The following is a 25,523-nucleotide window of genomic DNA, read 5'->3' as shown; positions in this document are numbered from 1 at the left end:
CCATACCTGTAAACAGGTGGGCCATTACAAAAGTGATGCCAAGTGCCCTAGAAATAGCAATAAGGAAAACATACCCCCAAGTAACACTCCCAGACCTCCTGTTACCACTAGTGGTAATCCCCCAGGTGGTGGGAGTGCCCCCAAGAATGTGGTGGGCATTACTTTGGGCCAACAGGAGGACTATGGCCTAGCCAGGTTCCCTGACCACACTCTTGTCTGTGAGACTGGCATGGGGTTTGCCAACTTCACTACTGGACCCCACATTTTGGGAAAGTATAGACAAGAAGTTTTAGTGAATGGTCAGAAAGTTGAGGCATTCAGAGACACAGGGGCCAGCCTCACCATGGTGAGTGACCATCTGGTCCCCTCTGCTCAACTGACCCCTGGTTTTACTTATCAGGTGACAGACATTCATGGAATGAAGAGAAGGCATCCCATGGCAGTAGTCAAGCTCAGCTGGGGTAATGTCACAGGGCCCATGAGAGTGGCAGTGACAGATAACCTACCTGTAGATTGCTTACTGGGGAATGACCTGGAACTCTCAGCATGGGCTGAGGTGGAACAAGAAACTCATTCCAGAATGATAGGCCTATCCAGACAGGTTAGTGGGGCAGTAATAGCTACAACCCCAGTCCAAGCACCATTCCTCCCTGAAAAGGTTGGAAGGGCAGTGGTAGCCACTGCCCAGGCTCAGACAGACTTTCCAGAGCAGGATAGGAGGGCTGTGACAGTCACAGCCCAAACACAAACTGAGTGCCCTCCTGAAAAGGTGGGCAAGGTTGAAATGGTCTCAGCCTCTACTCAGACAGATAGTGAGGTTGTGAAGCCTGAAACCATGGATCACTTCACTCAAACAGAGAGCATTGAGGAGGAAGAAGAGTCTTCCCCCTCCCAGACACTAGGTGAGAGCCAGCCTCCTCAGGGAACTGACTCTGCCCCTGTTGAGGGAACTGCCCCAGAGGTAGTCAGGCCTAGCCTGGCAGAGCCCCTGATGGCAGTGGACCCTTCCCAGGTGGGACCCAGTCTGGAGCAGGTAACCTGCACCTCTCTACCCTGCCTCAGTCAGCCCAGGGCTGAAGAGGACAGGGAGGCCAGTGGTGGACCCCAAAGGGCCCCCTGTCCAAAAGAACCCCTTAATCAGCAGATTAGGATCACTGAAGCTGGTAAACCCAGCCAAGTGAAAATAGAACAGACTCCTGAGGGATCCCCCTTAAAAGTAGTTAGGGAACTCCCACAGCTGGACACTGTTGGGCACAGCCAAACATGGGGCCTAAAAACCCCAGACCTGACCTGTCCCTCCAGTAAGCCAAACAGAGGGACTCAGCCTCCAGCTTTAGGTAGCCAGAGGCTGACCCTGAGAGCTCAGTGCATCTCAGCTAAAGAAAGAAAGGCACACATGATGGATGGTGATTGGAGGAAGTTGAGCCCAAAGGTAGAGGAGCCTCACTTCAGTACTCCATCCCAGCATCAGCCTTCTTCTTTCCCAAGACACACCAGAGACAGAGATTCCCTATGGTGGAGACCCTCAGATACCCTTAGGGTGAGGGGTTGCCTAGTGGACCATGACACAGGGGGAAACCAAGCCAGAGCTGGTCCTTCCTTATATGGCCACTTAGGTAATAGAGGCTTACCTGGACAAGGATAGCCTTATCTCCTTTCGTTTGGGGGGGGGGGGGTTGTGTAGGAAGGTACATCCTGACTATGGTTGCCCCCAACTTTTTGCCCTCTGTTTTAGCTGGTTTTGGACATAGTCGACCTGGGACCCTGCCAATCAGGACCCCAGGCCTACTGCTCTCTCTTTAAAATGGATTCCATGTACCCTAGGTGCATTTACCAATTGGTACTGGGCCACCTTATCAGACCCTGTAACTCAGGGCATAGGTGTACCCAGGGCTGCCAGGGGCTGCAGCATGTATTATGCCACCCCTGGCTGGCCTCCTAAATTTGACACAACTGGCTGCATGACAGCTGGGGCAAAGTCGTGTAATCACCCTTTGCTGTAGGTGTAGTATACCTATACCTAACCCTAAAATGGACACACAGATTCCTATCAGTCACTCCTATGGCAGGCCTTGACAATCCTGAAGGCAGAGTGCTTGGAATCGTGTGAGATGGTGCTCTGGCATGAGCTGAGCCTGTCTGCAGCTTGCGGAACCAAGTCCAAATAGCTGTTCCATGATATCGCATACCATATACTCTTAAGTGCATTATAATCCTCGCGGTTAAATGCTAACTTTGGTATTGCTTTATCAAAACATGTCGAGTAAGGTGTCATACGAATTGGAATACTAACCCCTCGCCAATTCTGGCGACGGGGTTAGCATTCCACCCTTCTAGAGGGACACGACATGTATGTAACTGTGAACCCCGGATAAAGTTAACTGAAGCCTCAGCTCCACAAAATGGATGCTGCCACCACAGACACGAGTCTGACCCCCTGCAGCTGGGAGCCCTTCCAGCGAGGGGAGCCTGGACAAAGGGTTTCCTGTCAGGGGCGGTGCTAGCACCGTCCCAGACATGGTTTTGTGTATCCTGGGTAGGCAGGGCTTTACAGGAAGGTGACTGCTGAGTGGCACCCCGGTGCTCACTACGCATAGGCCGGTCTGAACCAGTTCCAGGGGCACACCAGCCCCTGGCCTGGGGAAGTCCGGCATGGCAGAGGGGTGTAACCACCCCCCTCCTAGTCCCACCCATAGGCAGGACCTAGTCACCGGGTCAGCCCCCTTTTTTAGTATAAAGATGGGAGCGGGCCCCCTGTTCAAATTAGATCATCTTTGGAATCAAGACACGACTTTCTGCGAAAGGACTTCACGATTTCTTCATCAAGATTCTCCCTTGTGGCTAAGGAGTAGTCACCCTGCATCCGCAGGCACCATCCTAAAGAACACTGCGGTCTGCTGCAAGTCCTTCATCACGAATCCGACGACCCAGCTCGACGAGACCCGGCTTCCCTGGCACCTCTGACCTCTACTCACCTCTACAGCAAAGCTGAGAACCGTGAGTGCGACGAGACCTCGAGGGACCGACGATCGCCAAGACTGCACGACATCTTTACTGCAAGCCCACCGTGTCCTCCACTGGTGAGTGCTTTGGGGTCCGAGAAGCCCCAACCCTGCGCAGCTCCAGCACCCAAGATCAGCCTCCCTGCATCTCCACGATCTGCGTGGGGCCCTTCTGCTGTTTGCTGTGCACCGCGTTGTTTGGCTACTAGCCGGCTGGCTTGTGGCCTTCTGAACGACGCCCGACGACATCACTGCTGCTGGTCTGGTTGCTCCAGACTGGCCCTTGCTTCCTTCTTTAAGAGAGGCACCCCGGACCCTCCTGGTCCACTCCAGACGCCATTTTAGGTCCACCGCGTGGGCTTGAATTTGCCAAGGCTTTGTTGCCCAATCCTGGGTCCAGCGACGCCGACAGCTTCTATCTTCGTGGGACAGCTCGATCCTCCTTCCTGGTCACCGACAACGCCTCCTGGTCCGTGAGATCTCCGAGCCCAGCGTCACCCACACGCCTTGTCGAGGTGGCTACCATCCGGTGCCCTCCTGGTGCCCACTGACTACTGGCTAGTAGTCTCGAACTTGGTCCCCTCTGCTTTCAGGTGTCATCTTCCATCGATCCAGGCTTGGATCCACCGAACTTTCTTCACTGGTCGCCTGCCAGCAACTTCTTTCTTCCAGGCTCCTGGTCCGTCAACGAAGATTCCCGACGTCTTTTGAGTCCTATGCAGCTGCAGCCCCTGGGCTAGGTAACTTCGGCATTTCGGTGCCCCAGCATAGCCTCACTATCCAAGGGTCAGAATCTACTTTCGTTTTCTCCCTACCAGGTCGGGTTCGCCCGAGAACACTAACTTTGCAAATTCTAGCTACCATAGACTTTGTCCCGCATCTCGCGTGAGAGTGCACACACTGCACCCGAGTCCCCTGGGTCTCCTAGAAGTAATCTAACGATTCTATAGTCAAGTCCTAGCGATTCCAAAGCCTATTAGTACTGTACTTACCTGCTAGTAATTTCGCATTCCACTTTTCAAGTATATGGTTTTCCGTGCCCCTCGGGCATTTGTATATACTGTGCTAACTTAAGTATTTTTGTAAGAGTTATTATTATTTTTTATTTCTGAATTTGTATAGCGCCTGGTTACACTGTCAGTGTGTCCCCGCGCTGTCAGATGAGCCAGTTACTCCGTCAGTCAGAGTAAGACGGGCTAATCTTTAGGAAAGAGGAATGTTTTAAGTTTCCGGCGGAAGATGAGCTCCGATGTTTCCACTCTTAAGCTCAGGGGGAGAGAGTTCCATTTGTGTGCCGCCAAAGTACGAAAGGATCTACCTCCCATTCTGGCTTTCTTGTGTCTGGGGACAGCGAGAAGGCCTGCTCCTAATGAGCGGAGTTGTCGGGTGGGCGTATAGGGGCAGAGAAGGTTCCGAAGGAAGGCCGGGCCCTTGCCATGTACGATCCTGTGACCAATACATAGGACCTTGAAGTCGATCCTTTCATTGATCGGAAGCCAATGTAATGTTTGTAGGGATTTTTTAGAGGCGGCTCTTCTGGGCAGCCGGAGGACCAGGCGAGCGGCAGCATTCTGGATTGTCTGCAGTCGCCGCCGACTAGTGGCGTTGGCGCCTAGATACAGGGCATTGCCGTAGTCCAGTCTTGGCGTGACAAGGGCGTGGACCAGGGTCTTCCTTGAGGATTCTGGGAGCAGGTCGATGGTTTTGCGGAGTTTCCGTAGAATCGAAAAGCACGTACCAGCTACCCGTCTGGTGTGGTAGTCGTAGTCAAGCTTTGAGTCCACCCATACTCCAAGATTCTTGACCTGATCACTGGGGGTAGGGAGGGGCCCCAAGGTCTGCGGCCAGTACCCTGTCCTCATAAAGAGTACAGGGCTGTTGTGATCTTTAATAAATAACTGTTTATTTTCATAACACTTGTGTGGTGTCCTTTCACTTGGTGTTCAAGGGGTATATGTGGTATAACAGCTGGCTTAACACGCCCTCTCGAGTCTTTAGCCTTAGACTGCTCGTATCCACGCTACTAGGATAGCTGGTCTATAAGGTTGACTTACAACCAATCATCAATAAGGGTTGCTGGACTGATACATAGTGTTCACTAGAATAGTGACCACTGCATATCAGGCCACCTTCTCACATTGGTGAGCAGCGGTTGGGATTTGAGCTTGCTGTTGTTTTACCACACGTATCCTAAGAATATCTTGTTGAAAGATCACATAAGTACTGTTAGGTACATATAACTAAGCTTAGAATACTCTGAGTTCTACTGAACCAGCTGTTGCAACTCCTCAAGGCTTAGCACACCTTGGTTGCAACTCTTAGCAAGGGATCAGTAGGTAAACACATAGTGTAGGTAGGTGCATCACTTACACCACACTAGAAACAGTATGTCAGACAAAGGAGGAAACTCTGAGTCTCCCCTTGTGTCAGTGGACCCTCCACAGGTCCTCCCTTCCAGATATACTGTGCTTAGCTTCCATGAGTTACGACAAGTGTGTACCTCTAGGAAGATTAGGCAGGGGTCTAACCCCACAACTTCCTTTCTGATTGGTCTCTTAGAGACTTATGATGCCAGAAAAGCTGAGAGACTTCTTAGCTCTTCTAATCCAGAAGGAGGCATGCCTCCCCTTGAGGGAACCAGAGGTGACCCTGACCTCATCCACCTCTCAACTGAGAATGAAGATGTGGAGGAGGATGAGAATGAGGATCCCTCTGGAGATGAGGCAGACAAGGGACAGGTAGAAGTCGTTAGACTAACCAGGTCCAACTTAAGCAAACATGACAGTGGTACTGGGGGACCCCTGGGGCCACTATCAGGTCAGCTTAACATTGGGAATGGACGAGCCAGATCTCTATCAAGAGGCTCTGGCAGATCCCTTCAAACCAATGGCTCTCACAACTCTTCTCAAAGAGGGATGACATCCCCTCAGAGGAGAGTGTATGAAGCTAAAGAAAGGGCAGCCAATCTGAGGATTGAAAGGGAAGAACTTGCCCTGGCCAAAGAAAGGCTTGCCTTTGCTAGAGAGCAACAGTTAAGTGGGGTAGTCCCCACTGGTGGCAGCAATAAACCTAGCAATAGGGAAAGGAGTTTTGATACAAAGCACCTGAATAAGATAGTGCCCCCCTTTAAAGAAGGGGATGACATCCACAAATGGATTACTGCTTTGGAGAGAGCCTGCACTGTGCAGGGTGTTCCCCAAAGTCAGTGGGCAGCTATCTTGTGGCTCTCCTTTGATGGTAAAGGTAGAGATAAGCTCCTCACTACTAGAGTTGAGGATGCTAACAATTACCAAATCTTGAAGAATACACTGGTTGATGGGTTTGGTTTAACCACTGAACAATACAGGATGCTGTTCAGAGACACCCAGAAAACTCAGTCTCAAGATTGGACTGACTTTGTTGATTGTGCCACTAAGGCTTTTGAAGGCTGGCTACTGGGTAGTAAGGTTACTGATTTTAAAGGATTGTATAATCTAATTATGAGGGAGTAAATCTTAAATAATTGTCAGAACCAGCTATTACATCAGCACCTGGTAGACTCTGAGTTGACCTCTCCACAGGAATTGGGTAAGAGGGCAGACAAATGGGTCAGAACCAGGGTTAGGCCTAAAAACCAGGGTGGTGACCAGAAAAAGGAATCAACCAAGCCTCAAGAGAAGGGTGGGGATAAATCCACAGAGAAGACTTCCCAAGGGCCCCAAAACTCCAACAAGGGTGGTGGGTCCCAGAACACTCCTTCAGAACAGAAGAAACCTTATTGCCATACCTGTAAACAGGTGGGCCATTACAAAAGTAATGCCAAGTGCCCTAAAAATAGCAATAAGGAAAACATACCCCCAAGTAACACTCCCAGACCTCCTGTTACCACTAGTGGTAATCCCCCAGGTGGTGGGAGTGCCCCCAAGAATGTGGTGGGCATTACTTTGGGCCAACAGGAGGACTATGGCCTAGCCAGGTTCCCTGACCACACTCTTGTCTGTGAGACTGGCATGGGGTTTGCCAACTTCACTACTGGACCCCACATTTTGGGAAAGTATAGACAAGAAGTTTTAGTGAATGGTCAGAAAGTTGAGGCATTCAGAGACACAGGGGCCAGCCTCAACATGGTGAGTGACCATCTGGTCCCCTCTGCTCAACTGACCCCTGGTTTTACTTATCAGGTGACAGACATTCATGGAATGAAGAGAAGGCATCCCATGGCAGTAGTCAAGCTCAGCTGGGGTAATGTCACAGGGCCCATGAGAGTGGCAGTGACAGATAACCTACCTGTAGATTGCTTACTGGGGAATGACCTGGAACTCTCAGCATGGGCTGAGGTGGAACAAGAAACTCATTCCAGAATGATAGGCCTATCCAGACAGGTTAGTGGGGCAGTAATAGCTACAGCCCCAGTCCAAGCACCATTCCTCCCTGAAAAGGTTGGAAGGGCAGTGGTAGCCACTGCCCAGGCTCAGACAGACTTTCCAGAGCAGGATAGGAGGGCTGTGACAGTCACAGCCCAAACACAAACTGAGTGCCCTCCTGAAAAGGTGGGCAAGGTTGAAATGGTCTCAGCCTCTACTCAGACAGATAGTGAGGTTGTGAAGCCTGAAACCATGGATCACTTCACTCAAACAGAGAGCATTGAGGAGGAAGAAGAGTCTTCCCCCTCCCAGACACTAGGTGAGAGCCAGCCTCCTCAGGGAACTGACTCTACCCCTGTTGAGGGAACTGCCCCAGAGGTAGTCAGGCCTAGCCTGGCAGAGCCCCTGATGGCAGTGGACCCTTCCCAGGTGGGACCCAGTCTGGAGCAGGTAACCTGCACCTCTCGACCCTGCCTCAGTCAGCCCAGGGCTAAAGAGGACAGGGAGGCCAGTGGTGGACCCCAAAGGGCCCCCTGTCCAAAAGAACCCCTTAATCAGCAGATTAGGATCACTGAAGCTGGTAAACCCAGCCAAGTGAGAATAGAACAGACTCCTGAGGGATCCCCCTTAAAAGTAGTTAGGGAACTCCCACAGCTGGACACTGTTGGGCACAGCCAAACATGGGGCCTAAAAACCCCAGACCTGACCTGTCCCTCCAGTAAGCCAAACAGAGGGACTCAGCCTCCAGCTTTAGGTAGCCAGAGGCTGACCCTGAGAGCTCAGTGCATCTCAGCTAAAGAAAGAAAGGCACACATGATGGATGGTGATTGGAGGAAGTTGAGCCCAAAGGTAGAGGAGCCTCACTTCAGTACTCCATCCCAGCATCAGCCTTCTTCTTTCCCAAGACACACCAGAGACAGAGATTCCCTATGGTGGAGACCCTCAGATACCCTTAGGGTGAGGGGTTGCCTAGTGGACCATGACACAGGGGGAAACCAAGCCAGAGCTGGTCCTTCCTTATATGGCCACTTAGGTAATAGAGGCTTACCTGGACAAGGATAGCCTTATCTCCTTTCGTTTGGGGGGGGGGGGGGTTGTGTAGGAAGGTACATCCTGACTATGGTTGCCCCCAACTTTTTGCCCTCTGTTTTAGCTGGTTTTGGACATAGTCGACCTGGGACCCTGCCAATCAGGACCCCAGGCCTACTGCTCTCTCTTTAAAATGGATTCCATGTACCCTAGGTGCATTTACCAATTGGTACTGGGCCACCTTATCAGACCCTGTAACTCAGGGCATAGGTGTACCCAGGGCTGCCAGGGGCTGCAGCATGTATTATGCCACCCCTGGCTGGCCTCCTAAATTTGACACAACTGGCTGCATGACAGCTGGGGCAAAGTCGTGTAATCACCCTTTGCTGTAGGTGTAGTATACCTATACCTAACCCTAAAATGGACACACAGATTCCTATCAGTCACTCCTATGGCAGGCCTTGACAATCCTGAAGGCAGAGTGCTTGGAATCGTGTGAGATGGTGCTCTGGCATGAGCTGAGCCTGTCTGCAGCTTGCGGAACCAAGTCCAAATAGCTGTTCCATGATATCGCATACCATATACTCTTAAGTGCATTATAATCCTCGCGGTTAAATGCTAACTTTGGTATTGCTTTATCAAAACATGTCGAGTAAGGTGTCATACGAATTGGAATACTAACCCCTCGCCAATTCTGGCGACGGGGTTAGCATTCCACCCTTCTAGAGGGACACGACATGTATGTAACTGTGAACCCCGGATAAAGTTAACTGAAGCCTCAGCTCCACAAAATGGATGCTGCCACCACAGACACGAGTCTGACCCCCTGCAGCTGGGAGCCCTTCCAGCGAGGGGAGCCTGGACAAAGGGTTTCCTGTCAGGGGCGGTGCTAGCACCGTCCCAGACATGGTTTTGTGTATCCTGGGTAGGCAGGGCTTTACAGGAAGGTGACTGCTGAGTGGCACCCCGGTGCTCACTACGCATAGGCCGGTCTGAACCAGTTCCAGGGGCACACCAGCCCCTGGCCTGGGGAAGTCCGGCATGGCAGAGGGGTGTAACCACCCCCCTCCTAGTCCCACCCATAGGCAGGACCTAGTCACCGGGTCAGCCCCCTTTTTTAGTATAAAGATGGGAGCGGGCCCCCTGTTCAAATTAGATCATCTTTGGAATCAAGACACGACTTTCTGCGAAAGGACTTCACGATTTCTTCATCAAGATTCTCCCTTGTGGCTAAGGAGTAGTCACCCTGCATCCGCAGGCACCATCCTAAAGAACACTGCGGTCTGCTGCAAGTCCTTCATCACGAATCCGACGACCCAGCTCGACGAGACCCGGCTTCCCTGGCACCTCTGACCTCTACTCACCTCTACAGCAAAGCTGAGAACCGTGAGTGCGACGAGACCTCGAGGGACCGACGATCGCCAAGACTGCACGACATCTTTACTGCAAGCCCACCGTGTCCTCCACTGGTGAGTGCTTTGGGGTCCGAGAAGCCCCAACCCTGCGCAGCTCCAGCACCCAAGATCAGCCTCCCTGCATCTCCACGATCTGCGTGGGGCCCTTCTGCTGTTTGCTGTGCACCGCGTTGTTTGGCTACTAGCCGGCTGGCTTGTGGCCTTCTGAACGACGCCCGACGACATCACTGCTGCTGGTCTGGTTGCTCCAGACTGGCCCTTGCTTCCTTCTTTAAGAGAGGCACCCCGGACCCTCCTGGTCCACTCCAGACGCCATTTTAGGTCCACCGCGTGGGCTTGAATTTGCCAAGGCTTTGTTGCCCAATCCTGGGTCCAGCGACGCCGACAGCTTCTATCTTCGTGGGACAGCTCGATCCTCCTTCCTGGTCGCCGACAACGCCTCCTGGTCCGTGAGATCTCCGAGCCCAGCGTCACCCACACGCCTTGTCGAGGTGGCTACCATCCGGTGCCCTCCTGGTGCCCACTGACTACTGGCTAGTAGTCTCGAACTTGGTCCCCTCTGCTTTCAGGTGTCATCTTCCATCGATCCAGGCTTGGATCCACCGAACTTTCTTCACTGGTCGCCTGCCAGCAACTTCTTTCTTCCAGGCTCCTGGTCCGTCAACGAAGATTCCCGACGTCTTTTGAGTCCTATGCAGCTGCAGCCCCTGGGCTAGGTAACTTCGGCATTTCGGTGCCCCAGCATAGCCTCACTATCCAAGGGTCAGAATCTACTTTCGTTTTCTCCCTACCAGGTCGGGTTCGCCCGAGAACACTAACTTTGCAAATTCTAGCTACCATAGACTTTGTCCCGCATCTCGCGTGAGAGTGCACACACTGCACCCGAGTCCCCTGGGTCTCCTAGAAGTAATCTAACGATTCTATAGTCAAGTCCTAGCGATTCCAAAGCCTATTAGTACTGTACTTACCTGCTAGTAATTTCGCATTCCACTTTTCAAGTATATGGTTTTCCGTGCCCCTCGGGCATTTGTATATACTGTGCTAACTTAAGTATTTTTGTAAGAGTTATTATTATTTTTTATTTCTGAATTTGTATAGCGCCTGGTTACACTGTCAGTGTGTCCCCGCGCTGTCAGATGAGCCAGTTACTCCGTCAGTCAGAGCAAGACGGGCTAATCTTTAGGAAAGAGGAATGTTTTAAGTTTCCGGCGGAAGATGAGCTCCGATGTTTCCACTCTTAAGCTCAGGGGGAGAGAGTTCCATTTGTGTGCCGCCAAAGTACGAAAGGATCTACCTCCCATTCTGGCTTTCTTGTGTCTGGGGACAGCGAGAAGGCCTGCTCCTAATGAGCGGAGTTGTCGGGTGGGCGTATAGGGGCAGAGAAGGTTCCGAAGGAAGGCCGGGCCCTTGCCATGTACGATCCTGTGACCAATACATAGGACCTTGAAGTCGATCCTTTCATTGATCGGAAGCCAATGTAATGTTTGTAGGGATTTTTTAGAGGCGGCTCTTCTGGGCAGCCGGAGGACCAGGCGAGCGGCAGCATTCTGGATTGTCTGCAGTCGCCGCCGACTAGTGGCGTTGGCGCCTAGATACAGGGCATTGCCGTAGTCCAGTCTTGACGTGACAAGGGCGTGGACCAGGGTCTTCCTTGAGGATTCTGGGAGCAGGTCGATGGTTTTGCGGAGTTTCCGTAGAATCGAAAAGCACGTACCAGCTACCCGTCTGGTGTGGTAGTCGTAGTCAAGCTTTGAGTCCACCCATACTCCAAGATTCTTGACCTGATCACTGGGGGTAGGGAGGGGCCCCAAGGTCTGCGGCCAGTACCCTGTCCTCATAAAGAGTACAGGGCTGTTGTGATCTTTAATAAATAACTGTTTATTTTCATAACACTTGTGTGGTGTCCTTTCACTTGGTGTTCAAGGGGTATATGTGGTATAACAGCTGGCTTAACACGCCCTCTCGAGTCTTTAGCCTTAGACTGCTCGTATCCACGCTACTAGGATAGCTGGTCTATAAGGTTGACTTACAACCAATCATCAATAAGGGTTGCTGGACTGATACATAGTGTTCACTAGAATAGTGACCACTGCATATCAGGCCACCTTCTCACATTGGTGAGCAGCGGTTGGGATTTGAGCTTGCTGTTGTTTTACCACACGTATCCTAAGAATATCTTGTTGAAAGATCACAAAAGTACTGTTAGGTACATATAACTAAGCTTAGAATACTCTGAGTTCTACTGAACCAGCTGTTGCAACTCCTCAAGGCTTAGCACACCTTGGTTGCAACTCTTAGCAAGGGATCAGTAGGTAAACACATAGTGTAGGTAGGTGCATCACTTACACCACACTAGAAACAGTATGTCAGACAAAGGAGGAAACTCTGAGTCTCCCCTTGTGTCAGTGGACCCTCCACAGGTCCTCCCTTCCAGATATACTGTGCTTAGCTTCCATGAGTTACGACAAGTGTGTACCTCTAGGAAGATTAAGCAGGGGTCTAACCCCACAACTTCCTTTCTGATTGGTCTCTTAGAGACTTATGATGCCAGAAAAGCTGAGAGACTTCTTAGCTCTTCTAATCCAGAAGGAGGCATGCCTCCCCTTGAGGGAACCAGAGGTGACCCTGACCTCATCCACCTCTCAACTGAGAATGAAGATGTGGAGGAGGATGAGAATGAGGATCCCTCTGGAGATGAGGCAGACAAGGGACAGGTAGAAGTCGTTAGACTAACCAGGTCCAACTTAAGCAAACATGACAGTGGTACTGGGGGACCCCTGGGGCCACTATCAGGTCAGCTTAACATTGGGAATGGACGAGCCAGATCTCTATCAAGAGGCTCTGGCAGATCCCTTCAAACCAATGGCTCTCACAACTCTTCTCAAAGAGGGATGACATCCCCTCAGAGGAGAGTGTATGAAGCTAAAGAAAGGGCAGCCAATCTGAGGATTGAAAGGGAAGAACTTGCCCTGGCCAAAGAAAGGCTTGCCTTTGCTAGAGAGCAACAGTTAAGTGGGGTAGTCCCCACTGGTGGCAGCAATAAACCTAGCAATAGGGAAAGGAGTTTTGATACAAAGCACCTGAATAAGATAGTGCCCCCCTTTAAAGAAGGGGATGACATCCACAAATGGATTACTGCTTTGGAGAGAGCCTGCACTGTGCAGGGTGTTCCCCAAAGTCAGTGGGCAGCTATCTTGTGGCTCTCCTTTGATGGTAAAGGTAGAGATAAGCTCCTCACTACTAGAGTTGAGGATGCTAACAATTACCAAATCTTGAAGAATACACTGGTTGATGGGTTTGGTTTAACCACTGAACAATACAGGATGCTGTTCAGAGACACCCAGAAAACTCAGTCTCAAGATTGGACTGACTTTGTTGATTGTGCCACTAAGGCTTTTGAAGGCTGGCTACTGGGTAGTAAGGTTACTGATTTTAAAGGATTGTATAATCTAATTATGAGGGAGCAAATCTTAAATAATTGTCAGAACCAGCTATTACATCAGCACCTGGTAGACTCTGAGTTGACCTCTCCACAGGAATTGGGTAAGAGGGCAGACAAATGGGTCAGAACCAGGGTTAGGCCTAAAAACCAGGGTGGTGACCAGAAAAAGGAATCAACCAAGCCTCAAGAGAAGGGTGGGGATAAATCCACAGAGAAGACTTCCCAAGGGCCCCAAAACTCCAACAAGGGTGGTGGGTCCCAGAACACTCCTTCAGAACAGAAGAAACCTTATTGCCATACCTGTAAACAGGTGGGCCATTACAAAAGTGATGCCAAGTGCCCTAAAAATAGCAATAAGGAAAACATACCCCCAAGTAACACTCCCAGACCTCCTGTTACCACTAGTGGTAATCCCCCAGGTGGTGGGAGTGCCCCCAAGAATGTGGTGGGCATTACTTTGGGCCAACAGGAGGACTATGGCCTAGCCAGGTTCCCTGACCACACTCTTGTCTGTGAGACTGGCATGGGGTTTGCCAACTTCACTACTGGACCCCACATTTTGGGAAAGTATAGACAAGAAGTTTTAGTGAATGGTCAGAAAGTTGAGGCATTCAGAGACACAGGGGCCAGCCTCACCATGGTGAGTGACCATCTGGTCCCCTCTGCTCAACTGACCCCTGGTTTTACTTATCAGGTGACAGACATTCATGGAATGAAGAGAAGGCATCCCATGGCAGTAGTCAAGCTCAGCTGGGGTAATGTCACAGGGCCCATGAGAGTGGCAGTGACAGATAACCTACCTGTAGATTGCTTACTGGGGAATGACCTGGAACTCTCAGCATGGGCTGAGGTGGAACAAGAAACTCATTCCAGAATGATAGGCCTATCCAGACAGGTTAGTGGGGCAGTAATAGCTACAGCCCCAGTCCAAGCACCATTCCTCCCTGAAAAGGTTGGAAGGGCAGTGGTAGCCACTGCCCAGGCTCAGACAGACTTTCCAGAGCAGGATAGGAGGGCTGTGACAGTCACAGCCCAAACACAAACTGAGTGCCCTCCTGAAAAGGTGGGCAAGGTTGAAATGGTCTCAGCCTCTACTCAGACAGATAGTGAGGTTGTGAAGCCTGAAACCATGGATCACTTCACTCAAACAGAGAGCATTGAGGAGGAAGAAGAGTCTTCCCCCTCCCAGACACTAGGTGAGAGCCAGCCTCCTCAGGGAACTGACTCTACCCCTGTTGAGGGAACTGCCCCAGAGGTAGTCAGGCCTAGCCTGGCAGAGCCCCTGATGGCAGTGGACCCTTCCCAGGTGGGACCCAGTCTGGAGCAGGTAACCTGCACCTCTCTACCCTGCCTCAGTCAGCCCAGGGCTGAAGAGGACAGGGAGGCCAGTGGTGGACCCCAAAGGGCCCCCTGTCCAAAAGAACCCCTTAATCAGCAGATTAGGATCACTGAAGCTGGTAAACCCAGCCAAGTGAGAATAGAACAGACTCCTGAGGGATCCCCCTTAAAAGTAGTTAGGGAACTCCCACAGCTGGACACTGTTGGGCACAGCCAAACATGGGGCCTAAAAACCCCAGACCTGACCTGTCCCTCCAGTAAGCCAAACAGAGGGACTCAGCCTCCAGCTTTAGGTAGCCAGAGGCTGACCCTGAGAGCTCAGTGCATCTCAGCTAAAGAAAGAAAGGCACACATGATGGATGGTGATTGGAGGAAGTTGAGCCCAAAGGTAGAGGAGCCTCACTTCAGTACTCCATCCCAGCATCAGCCTTCTTCTTTCCCAAGACACACCAGAGACAGAGATTCCCTATGGTGGAGACCCTCAGATACCCTTAGGGTGAGGGGTTGCCTAGTGGACCATGACACAGGGGGAAACCAAGCCAGAGCTGGTCCTTCCTTATATGGCCACTTAGGTAATAGAGGCTTACCTGGACAAGGATAGCCTTATCTCCTTTCGTTTGGGGGGGGGGGGTTGTGTAGGAAGGTACATCCTGACTATGGTTGCCCCCAACTTTTTGCCCTCTGTTTTAGCTGGTTTTGGACATAGTCGACCTGGGACCCTGCCAATCAGGACCCCAGGCCTACTGCTCTCTCTTTAAAATGGATTCCATGTACCCTAGGTGCATTTACCAATTGGTACTGGGCCACCTTATCAGACCCTGTAACTCAGGGCATAGGTGTACCCAGGGCTGCCAGGGGCTGCAGCATGTATTATGCCACCCCTGGCTGGCCTCCTAAATTTGACACAACTGGCTGCATGACAGCTGGGGCAAAGTCGTGTAATCACCCTTTGCTGTAGGTGTAGTATACCTATACCTAACCCTAAAATGGACACACAGATTCCTATCAGTCACTCCTATGGCAGGCCTTGACAATCCTGAAGGCAGAGTGCTTGGAATCGTGTGAGATGGTGCTCTGGCATGAGCTGAGCCTGTCTGCAGCTTGCGGAACCAAGTCCAAATAGCTGTTCCATGATATCGCATACCATATACTCTTAAGTGCATTATAATCCTCGCGGTTAAATGCTAACTTTGGTATTGCTTTATCAAAACATGTCGAGTAAGGTGTCATACGAATTGGAATACTAACCCCTCGCCAATTCTGGCGACGGGGTTAGCATTCCACCCTTCTAGAGGGACACGACATGTATGTAACTGTGAACCCCGGATAAAGTTAACTGAAGCCTCAGCTCCACAAAATGGATGCTGCCACCACAGACACGAGTCTGACCCCCTGCAGCTGGGAGCCCTTCCAGCGAGGAGAGCCTGGACAAAGGGTTTCCTGTCAGGGGCGGTGCTAGCACCGTCCCAGACATGGTTTTGTGTATCCTGGGTAGGCAGGGCTTTACAGGAAGGTGACTGCTGAGTGGCACCCCGGTGCTCACTACGCATAGGCCGGTCTGAACCAGTTCCAGGGGCACACCAGCCCCTGGCCTGGGGAAGTCCGGCATGGCAGAGGGGTGTAACCACCCCCCTCCTAGTCCCACCCATAGGCAGGACCTAGTCACCGGGTCAGCCCCCTTTTTTAGTATAAAGATGGGAGCGGGCCCCCTGTTCAAATTAGATCATCTTTGGAATCAAGACACGACTTTCTGCGAAAGGACTTCACGATTTCTTCATCAAGATTCTCCCTTGTGGCTAAGGAGTAGTCACCCTGCATCCGCAGGCACCATCCTAAAGAACACTGCGGTCTGCTGCAAGTCCTTCATCACGAATCCGACGACCCAGCTCGACGAGACCCGGCTTCCCTGGCACCTCTGACCTCTACTCACCTCTACAGCAAAGCTGAGAACCGTGAGTGCGACGAGACCTCGAGGGACCGACGATCGCCAAGACTGCACGACATCTTTACTGCAAGCCCACCGTGTCCTCCACTGGTGAGTGCTTTGGGGTCCGAGAAGCCCCAACCCTGCGCAGCTCCAGCACCCAAGATCAGCCTCCCTGCATCTCCACGATCTGCGTGGGGCCCTTCTGCTGTTTGCTGTGCACCGCGTTGTTTGGCTACTAGCCGGCTGGCTTGTGGCCTTCTGAACGACGCCCGACGACATCACTGCTGCTGGTCTGGTTGCTCCAGACTGGCCCTTGCTTCCTTCTTTAAGAGAGGCACCCCGGACCCTCCTGGTCCACTCCAGACGCCATTTTAGGTCCACCGCGTGGGCTTGAATTTGCCAAGGCTTTGTTGCCCAATCCTGGGTCCAGCGACGCCGACAGCTTCTATCTTCGTGGGACAGCTCGATCCTCCTTCCTGGTCGCCGACAACGCCTCCTGGTCCGTGAGATCTCCGAGCCCAGCGTCACCCACACGCCTTGTCGAGGTGGCTACCATCCGGTGCCCTCCTGGTGCCCACTGACTACTGGCTAGTAGTCTCGAACTTGGTCCCCTCTGCTTTCAGGTGTCATCTTCCATCGATCCAGGCTTGGATCCACCGAACTTTCTTCACTGGTCGCCTGCCAGCAACTTCTTTCTTCCAGGCTCCTGGTCCGTCAACGAAGATTCCCGACGTCTTTTGAGTCCTATGCAGCTGCAGCCCCTGGGCTAGGTAACTTCGGCATTTCGGTGCCCCAGCATAGCCTCACTATCCAAGGGTCAGAATCTACTTTCGTTTTCTCCCTACCAGGTCGGGTTCGCCCGAGAACACTAACTTTGCAAATTCTAGCTACCATAGACTTTGTCCCGCATCTCGCGTGAGAGTGCACACACTGCACCCGAGTCCCCTGGGTCTCCTAGAAGTAATCTAACGATTCTATAGTCAAGTCCTAGCGATTCCAAAGCCTATTAGTACTGTACTTACCTGCTAGTAATTTCGCATTCCACTTTTCAAGTATATGGTTTTCCGTGCCCCTCGGGCATTTGTATATACTGTGCTAACTTAAGTATTTTTGTAAGAGTTTTGGTTTGTGCTTAGTACCCTGTCCTCATAAAGAGTACAGGGCTGTTGTGATCTTTAATAAATAACTGTTTATTTTCATAACACTTGTGTGGTGTCCTTTCACTTGGTGTTCAAGGGGTATATGTGGTATAACAGCTGGCTTAACACGCCCTCTCGAGTCTTTAGCCTTAGACTGCTCGTATCCACGCTACTAGGATAGCTGGTCTATAAGGTTGACTTACAACCAATCATCAATAAGGGTTGCTGGACTGATACATAGTGTTCACTAGAATAGTGACCACTGCATATCAGGCCACCTTCTCACAGTTAGCACTTAACCTGAAACAATGGGTAAAATTCAGGGAGCTAACTAGGGATAACAATAGTTCCAATAACATCCCATGCCAGCAGGACGAAAGGGCTAATCCTGTGGCAACTTCCCATTCAAAATCTAAAAAGAATCCATCGGCAATCTGGAAATTTCAATACCAGCCACTACTCCCATTCCTGAGTCCAGGACCGGAGCCTTGGAATACTCTCACGTCTCACCTGCATCGGTAGAAGTGGTACCCCTAGAGTCACCCAAAGCTAGGTCCAAAAAACATTCAGAAATGTCAAAGCCAAACCCAAGCCGACAACCAAACAGCCAGTTAGTCGAAAAAGACAACCCCAGACTATTCAACCCAGAGGTGTTAGTGAACCTATTTGTATAGAGGACCCTACAGGCCCCACAATCGAACACCCTGTGTGGGTTATAACCCTAGTGTCCAACCTTCTTGCTCAAATGAGAATTATTGTAAGAGAAGAGATTGGTTTCCTAACTGAGAAATTAAATGGGTTAGCAATTAACCTGAAACAATGGGTAAAATTCAGGGAGCTAACTAGGGATAACAATAGTTCCAATAACATCCCATGCCAGCAGGACGAAAGGGCTAATCCTGTGGCAACTTCCCATTCAAAATCTAAAAAGAATCCATCGGCAGGAACTTCCAGCAGCATCCAATTAGTAAGGGAGCAGGCCGGAATCCGACCTCTTGCTGATCCCGCCCTGGCAGCAAACATTAGCTCTCCTCAGGGGGAAGCAGAACAACTGACGGCTGACCGCTGACCTGTGTGGAACCTGGGGGTAGCAGCTTGCTGCTTGCACAGGCATCTTTGTTCCCTCCTGCCGCCGCAAATCACCACCTTCTAGCGGCAGCAGTTGGGGGGGGGGACTACAGTCCCCAGAACTCCTAGCGGGACCAACACGCCCACCCACAACCACTTCCGCACCCGGAGGCGCTGATAAACACCGCCTCTTTGACCGCGTCGCGGGCCATCTTTGGCCGTCCGGGGACGGCGAGGGACGGGATGGGCCACCCCCCTGAAGTGTTTGGAGCAACATGGGTAAGCGGAAATTGCAAGCATCTTTGAATGGTGGGAGTGTAAAGGCTAAAGTTTAACGTAATTCTGCTAGCATTATCTCCTACCTGACTTCCGCCGTAGGGGTCTTAAATACGGAAATAGAAAATACAGAACGTGAACTGGGTCTGGACAGTAACAAAACTCTAATACAGGAGCTGACGCCAAATGTCAGTATACAAACCAGGCACGTGCCCCTGAAGCCGCTGATTGTAATCGAGCCCCCAAAGACCACTATACTATCTGACTCTATTACCCCTCCGGGTCCTGACTCTGATCCTGACAACTGTACCAATTCTGCAACCTTGAGTGGGTCCATAGGGGATGAGCCAGTAAAGGACAATACAAAAAGACGAAGCGGCAGAGCAATACCCGGGTGGAAAAAGGTCCGATAACACCGGTCCACCTTGAAGGAACTATTAGGGATATGGTGGAGAACAATTTCTCAGAGAAACTAGAATCCGCATTGACACTGATTGCTAAAGATATCATCGACACTCTGAATGAATGTGTAGCAGGGATCTTAAAAAAATGCGAGCGCCTGAATGCTTTTCTGTTAGCAAAAGATCAACCCCATAATCTGACTGAATGCTCTCTTCAGCCATTAACTGGGGCCCAAATAGGCCGAGATCATGGGAGGGGGATCAAGAGTGTATTGCCATCTTCCATTAAGAGCCAAAGCCCAGCCACATTCCCTAGTAAATTAGTATTACCTCGGGAAGGCAATGGCACCAAGGGACCGCTGTTAGGCTCATGCCCTAAGAGCCCCACTTCCCAAATGAGGGCCATGAAGAACAGGAAGGATACCACAAAGGTAAAAGTCCCGGCATACCAACCTACTATTAATCTCCCCCCGAAGCCTCCCCCCTTGCCGTAATACTAGTTAATGTCCCCCCATTGGAAGAGGGTGAGGTAGAAACTTCAGAATCTCTGTTAACAAATATTAAGAAGTGGTGTAATGACAACTGCACTGGAGATAAAAAGATCTCCTCTAGTATTATAATGGACAGACGGGTGGGGTGGCTGGGTCACACAAAAAAGTACCTGAAGGGGGATTGCCTCATCGTAAATTTCAATAACCCTTCTGAGGCATCTCGCCTTCTTTGGGACGCCTCAAACATAAATAATGAGGATGGTGGCATAAGAGCACTCCCGCTGGGTTTCTTTTACCCTCGTTCCAACACTAGTTACATGCAGCAGAAAGCACAACAGGTTTGGAGTAGGAGTGATTTAAAGTGGTCTACCCCAAACATCCCAGTGCAACCGATTAGAGATCAACTACCTAGCTGGATAATCCATAAAACGGGGTTATTACCTAAACCCCATAATGTATCCAGAAAGGAATCCAGGGTGGTGCTGGTTTTACAAAACCGATTCTCCCCTCTGTCCCAGGTGGAAGAGATAGATTGACTGGCTAGCTCGACTAGCTTGACCCTAAATACATCTCAGAATAAAGCGAGTTATATTGAGGGTCTGAGGGAGACGGTAAAAGTGTTAAGCTGGAACATCGCAGGGCTACGTACAAAAAGGGATGACGATGTTTGGTTAAACGTTGTGAAACAGTATGACATTGTAGCCTTTCAAGAGACCTGGGATAGAGTGTAAGTTCTGGGTCTCAGATTACACATCATACTTTGTTCCTGCCTGTCGCTCGGCGGCAGGGAGAGATAGAGGGGGTTTGATACTTTTGGTTTCGGCAAACATAGCAGGTTCAGCTAAAATGTTAGATTCTACCTCCGCTAATTACCAGATAGTGGAAGTTAGTCTGACAAATAACACCACTCTTTTACTTATCAACTTTTATAACTCCATGGTAGGAGAGTGTCCAAATGAGCATCTCCTTTCATTGGCAACATAAGGAAAGTCAAACCACTTTTGTTTACTATATTTTGATGGGTGATTTTAATGTCCATTTGTGTTACTTAAATTGTCAGTACGAAGATAGTGAAGGCCCTGTCAACTCATCCCCCCAACATTTTGAACATACCTTGAAGGGGGAAGCTCTGGAGGATCTCCTTTTGAACATTGATCTGTATGAACCTGGGTTCTTTGATAGGAATGACAGGGTGGTGACGTACAGAGCCAGGGAGAGTGAATCAATAATAGATTATATATTCATATCCCCGGGCCTCTTAAGTTATGTAACTTCTTATAATGCCGTACCCTCTATGTTCAGCGACTATAACCCAGTGGTGTTGGAGCTGGATAATGGTATTTCCTTTTTCAATAAAATGACCACCACAAAAGCCGTAATTGAGGTTAAACCTAAAGATCAAGGGAGGAGGTTAAAGTGGAACAAAGTAATCCCCGAAGAATGTTTTAATACTATTAGCTCGAAAGTTGGTGTTGAACTTAATATATGCTCTGATCCCTTAAGCCGGGGGGGACGTAATTACTTCTTATGAAGCAATTTGTCTCCAAGTGGCAAAGGAGCTCACAGTTAATAGCCGGGCCAAATTAACTCCTGTAAAGGGCTGGTTTGACCGAAATTGCTCTAGAGCTCATAACCTGCTTATGCAGGCCCTCAAAAAGATACCCAGGGACAAATTACAAGTTACGCAGTTAAGGAAAGCTTACAAATCCACAGTGCAGGCTCGCAAAAATGAAATCAAAAAGGACGCTTGGGCAGCGCTGATGGATAAGGCAACAATGAGGGATAGTTCCAAATGTTGGGCCATAGTTAATAACCCGCTGCTTACTGGCGCAGAGAATGGTATGTTAGAAATCAATATCTCAGAAAAGGACTGGCTAAACCATTTTGAAACAATCTATGGTAGTAATCTAGAGCTCGAAATCTTTGAGGTCCCTCCCATTAACCCGACCTGGCTGCCACTGTCATTCTCTATTGAAGAGGTAGAGAAGGCGATAGAGGGTACAGCTGGTCATAAGGCCCCTGGCCCCGATGGTGTGCCCTCCGATTTGTATAAGGCTAATCCCAAATATTGGACCAAAATACTAACAAATGTTTTTAACACATCAGCAGTATCTGGGTTCCCAGCAACATGGTCCTGTTCAACTATCATTCCTGTGTTTAAAAAGGGCCAAAGGGGGGACCCTAGGTGTTATAGGCCCATATCCCTATTAGATTCTTCAATTAAAATTTTAGGGAAAGTCATCTTAGCCAAAATAACAGACTGGGTTGTAAAGAAAGATATTTTATCAAAAGCCCAATATGGTTTTAGAGCTGGAAGAGGCACGGAGGATCAGTGCCTCAATTTACATTTAATTATAAACAAATACACAGTGGCAGCCAAAGGCTCAATCTACCTGGGTTTCATGGATTTGTCCACGGCCTTTGACTTAGTTAATAGGTCAAGGATGTGGACCATACTCCTGGACCTAGGGTTTGACCGTCCATTGGTGTATTTTTTGGCCGAGCTACACAGGGATCTGTACGCGTCAATAAGAATGACACATGAGGGGAAATGCATGGCTGGGTTCAAGTCAGGCAGAGGGGTGCGCCAAGGGTGCATTTTGGCCCCTATGCTATTTACCTTATATATTAATTCCCTGGAAGACTCACTGGTAAAGGCATCCCCTGATATTCCGCGTATGGGAGGTATGCCCATCCCAGTATTCCTATACGCGGAAGATGCCGTTTTATTGGCACGGACACCTCTTGGGTTACAAAGACTACTAAATTCCTTTGGTAAATTTATGAAATCCCTGGACCTAGTAATTATTAGTGGAAAATCACATGTTATGTCATTGGGTTCGAGTAAGTACAGCACCAAAACCTTTTATTGTAATGATTGTGCGATTTCCAGAGTGAAAGTATTTACGTACCTGGGAGTTGTGTTCGACGACAGATGTACTTGGGTCCCACAACTTACTGCTAAAGTAAATGCGGTGAGCAGATCCTCTGCTGCAATATTAGGTTTTGCCAAGCGGTTAGGGGGGAAACCGTGTGAAGCAATTTTATCCATATACAAAGCAAAGTCCATCTCAATTGCAAGATATGGGGCTGCCATATGGGGGTATAAACAACCTGAGCATATCCAGAAAGAGGAAAATAAATTCCTCCGTGCCCTCTTAGCTCTCCCCCAATCAACAGCTACCTTTGCGGTTCATCAAGAGCTAGGGATGGGCTATATCTCAGACATAATAAGTATAGCCCCTATTTTACTATGGATAAAAACATGGTTGAATCCAAAACTTACTCTGAATCACGAGATTATAAGGGACTGCATGAAACTAGAGAAAGCAAAGGAAACCAGTGGCTGTCTTTTATTAAAACAACTTCCAGGGAATTGGGGCGCCCGGAGATCTTTACAAACCCAGAGGGTCTGTTAAAAGCTGATTTAAAATGGGTCAAAGTTAATTTCACTAAGATTAGAGAGCAGGAGCGGGAATCTGTGCAACTAAGTAAACCTACGGTTAGGGCACATTATCTATTAATCTCGTCTTTATCCATTCAACCATACCTTACTACCATAATGGTCCCTTTCCATCGATGGCTGATAACGAAATTCCGATTTAATTAAATCCATTTGTTTTTATCTGATCCTAAAGGGTGGTGTAGGCCTGAGGACGCTGCCCCCTGTAAGTGTGACGGCCATTCACCCCAAGACACAATGCACTTTACATTCTTTTGTCCCTTTTACAGTGTAGGTAGGAAAACGTTTATTCTTCCACTTATAAAAGATAAGGGATACTTACAAACTAAGCCACCTCTACTTTACCTGCAATTAATGGAACTTCCCGTGATTATGTTTGGTGTTGCAAATTTCCTTGTGGTATCTATTCACTGCAGGAAAGTTAGACTGGCGGATACGATACAATAGTGCCATAGTATCTGACTTATTAAGTAACAATGAAGTGATGAATTGATTTTAATGTGGATACCATTTTTAACCTGTTTTTATTGTAAATTGATGTAAATTTGGCATTATTAATTATTGTATAGGATACTTTTATGATTTTTATTAATCGAATAAAGAGCTTTTGACTTGACTTGACTTGAGCTCTCCTCAGTCAAAAAACAAGGAGGCTACACAGAAAAATCCCAACACTGAGGCACAAGCACCCTGCTTATTACTGGAATGTAAATAAAGGACTTATGTCCCTCCTGCTGTAAATGTACCCCCTGCAGCAACCCCTTATGTAGCAATCTTAGTTGGGGTTCCTGGCCTAAGAAAAAGTTTAATGGAATCTCACCAAGAACACAAGAACAAAACTGTACGTTGGCTCGTGAATAACACCAACTTCGGTTACGAAGATTTATCGGAGATCCTCATAACAAGAAGGGTGGGATGGATAGGAGGACGTAATAAGAATATACAAGGTGATTGTATAATAGTTAATTTTAGAAACTCATATATAACCCGGAGAGTCCTTAGCCCAGAGCTTAGGAGAACCAAGGGCGGAATTCAATTGCTTCTCCTGGGTTACTTTTATCAACCAAATAGGCCGCAGCTGTATGACCAATTGCAAGGGATGGGGTGGCGACGGCTCACTAACAGTCCTAACAACTGCGAACCATCTAACCAAAGTCCACATTGGCTTAACCAATTAGATTTTAATATCCCTATCATAAATAGATTCAGCCCCTTAGAAGGAGTTGACTGACTAAAAGAACCAGCCTCATGTAATGAAGAGGGTGCATGTGAACTCTTTTTAAAACTGAAGATTGAGGGCAAAGAGGCAGATCTCTGTAGAGAGGAGGGTGTAACTACTGGATGCATGTGCGGCTCTAGTGGTAGTAGTAATACACAATCCGTAAGTGAGCATGCCCAACATGGAAATCCCAACTGTTTAACATCTATAGGGCCCATGGGGAGCGATGATAGTGGACAACAACAAGTATTGACTAACCTCCCCTCCTCAAAGAACACCACTTGCAGTAGCCACACTACCCGGGTTTTGTCATGGAACATAGCGGGTATATGTAATAAACTGAACGACCCAGATTGGGTATCTTTTAATAATCAATTTGAGGTCTGTATGTTTCAAGAAACCTGGGCAAGAGGGGAGATAATAAATCCAGGATATGCATCTTTTAGTATTCCTGCAAAAACTAGGGGTCTGGGGAGACCATCAGGGGGCCTTATTACATGGATAGGGGTGCATCTTGGTTGCCGGGCCGTACAAGTTGATACAGGTTCCTTAGATATTCTGTGTGTCCAACTGCGGTTCCCTAACAAGCCACCAGTTGTCTTAATAAATCTATACTCCAGACCTACGTTCCGAGGGAAAGAATCTAGTACGATAGATGACTTGTCTACATTTTTATGCTCTATTGAACCAAATCACGTGGTGTTAATTGGCAGGGATCTAAACTGCCATTTTGAACCACTTGAGGGTTTGTATTCAGTAGATTCATATGATGAGGACAAATCATTGGAAATACCTGAGACTAGATGTCCGAAAGTCAAAAAATTGACCCCCTTGGTGATGCAGCTGAACTGTTTGGCCTTAAAACATTCCCTAAGAGCGTGTAACGGAAGGTCAGTTTCCGATGCAACAGATGGGTACACATTTTATAGCAAAGAAAGTTTTTTTTTACTAGATTATATTCTAATTAACT

Source organism: Lissotriton vulgaris, chromosome 12 (assembly GCF_964263255.1).
Source record: "Lissotriton vulgaris chromosome 12, aLisVul1.2, whole genome shotgun sequence".
In the NCBI taxonomy this organism is placed as follows: Eukaryota; Metazoa; Chordata; class Amphibia; order Caudata; family Salamandridae; genus Lissotriton; species Lissotriton vulgaris.
The sequence above is the reverse complement of the archived record's forward strand: the minus strand, read 5'-3'. Positions refer to the sequence as shown.